The sequence below is a fragment of the Oreochromis aureus genome, linkage group 14, assembly GCF_013358895.1.
Source record: "Oreochromis aureus strain Israel breed Guangdong linkage group 14, ZZ_aureus, whole genome shotgun sequence".
NCBI lineage: Eukaryota > Metazoa > Chordata > Actinopteri > Cichliformes > Cichlidae > Oreochromis > Oreochromis aureus.
In genome coordinates, this window is record NC_052955.1 from 42,084,971 (window position 1) to 42,087,470 (window position 2,500).

Sequence of the window (2,500 nt, forward strand, 5' to 3'; positions counted from 1 at the left end):
ACTCACTCCCTCGGCCAAATGGAGAGAGAATATCAGCAGGGCCACTGCAGCAGCAGCAGCAGCAGCAGCAGCAGCAGCAGCAGCAGTACATCTTTTCCGACCGTAAAGGAGACGGGAACCGACTCACCCCTCGGCCAAATGGAACACAACAGCAGCAGGGCCAGTGGAGCAACATGCACCTTTTTCAGCCGTGGGGAGACAGGAAGATGTGATGGTGGTGGTCGAGGGGCCCCTGGAAGTGGGGAGATCAGCAATTAGCTAGTGAGGAGGGTGCGTACAGCGGGCGTGGTAAAGTGTTTCTGGTCCGTGTACCAGGGGCATGTGGAAAAGCTGTCATACCATATATATGGGGGACTTGCCAGCAAAGTGCTCCTGCGCAGTGTACCAGGGGCACGGAGAAATGTTGTCGTACCATATGTGCGGGGAGTATTCGCAAAGTGCTCCTGCGCAGTGTACCAGGGGCATGGAAAAAAGCTGTCGTACCATATGCACGAGGCGCGTGTGTGGCAAAGTGTTTCTGCACAGTGTACCAGGGGCACGTTTGAATTTACTTCATGGAGTACCAGGGGCATGAGGATTTTGCCAGTGGTGTTTTGCTTTGTTAGTGGGAGGGGCTTAAGTGTGGGTCCCGGGGCCCGCTGGAGGTCAAGGTCCAAGGTGGCTGGCGGTGCTATGTAACCGCAGAGAAGAAAGCTACTGGGGTACTAGAGGGGAGCATGTGGGTCCCCGGGGCCCGCTGGAGGTCAAGGTCCAAGGTGGATCAGCGGTGCTATGTAACCGCAGAGAAGAAGCTACTGGGGTACTAGAGCAGGGGAGCATGTGGGTCCCGGGGCCCGCTGGAGGTCAAGGTCCAAGGTGGATACAGCGGTGCTATGTAACCGCGCAAGAGAAAAGCTACTGGGGTACTAGAGCAGGGGAGCATGTGGGTCCCCGGGGCCCGCTGGAGGTCAAGGTCCAAGGTGGATCAGCGGTGCTATGTAACCGCAGAGAAGAAAGCTACTGGGGTACTAGAGCAGGGGAGCATGTGGGTCCCCGGGGCCCGCTGGAGGTCAAGGTCCAAGGTGGATCAGCGGTGCTATGTAACCGCAGAGAAGAAAGCTACTGGGGTACTAGAGCAGGGGAGCATGTGGGTCCCGGGGCCCGCTGGCGGTCAAGGTCCAAGGTGGATCAGCGGTGCTATGTAACGCAAGAGAAAAAGCTACTGGGGTACTAGAGCAGGGGAGCATGTGGGTCCCGGGGCCCGCTGGAGGTCAAGGTCCAAGGTGGATGCAGCGGTGCTATGTAACCGCAAGAGAAAAGCTACTGGGGTACTAGAGCAGGGGAGCATGTGGGTCCCAGGGGCCCGCTGGAGGTCAAGGTCCAAGGTGGATACAGCGGTGCTATGTAACCGCAGAGAAAAGCTACTGGGGTACTAGAGCAGGGAGCATGTGGGTCCCCGGGGCCCGCTGGCGGTCAAGGTCCAAGGTGGATACAGCGGTGCTATGTAACCGCAAGAGAAAAAGCTACTGGGGTACTAGAGCAGGGGAGCATGTGGGTCCCAGGGGCCCGCTGGAGGTCAAGGTCCATGGTGGATAAGTGTAGGAGGTAGTGCGAGAGAAGAAGCTAGTGGAGGACTGGAAATGCAGGAGCAAGTGGGTCCCAGGGGCTTGCTGGAGGGCAAGGTCCATACTGGATATCTTGGCGGAGGGTAACTGCAAGAGAAGAAGCTAGTGGGGGACTAGAGCAGGGGCCAGTGGGTCCCCGGGGCCCGCTGGAGGTCAAGGACCATGCTGGATATGAGTAGCAGCAGGGCCAGTGCAGCAGCAGCAGCACATCTTTTTCGACCGTAAAGGAGACAGGAGGCCGACTCACTGCCTCGGCCAAATGGAGAGAGAATATCAGCAGGGCCAGTGTGCAGCAGCACATCTTTTTCGAGCACATCTTTTATAAAGGAGACAGGAGGCCGACTCACTGCCTCGGCCAAATGGAGAGAGAGTAGCAGCAGGGCCAGTGCACAAAAATGGATCTTTTCAGCCGCAAGGGAGACAGGAGCAAGGTGTGATGTGGGTCCCGGGGCCCGCTGGAGGTCAGGAGATCAGCAATTAGCTAGAGGTGGTGAGAGTAGCAGCAGGGCCGGTGCAGCAGCAGCAGCACATCTTTTTCAACCGTGAAGGAGAGAGGAGGCCGACCCACCCCCTCGGCTAAATGGAGACAGGACATCAGCAGGGCCAGTGCAGCAGCAGCACATCTTTTTCAGCCGTAAGGAGACAGGAGGCCGTCTCACCACCTCGGCCAGGGCCGTTTTCTCCCCTCACCGGTTGAGCAGTCTAAGGGTAAGGCCTAGCAAAGGTGCCCTCCGTCATTTATGGGAGGCGGGTGTCTGGCGGCGCAAGTCAGCAGACACCCGGGGGGCGCTGGGGCGGCGCTGGGGCGGCCCGGGAGGCGAGAGAGTGGCTGCCACAGCAGCCTCCTCTTCCAACCTACCTGCCTGCCAGCCTTCCCCTCCCACCCGATCGACTGG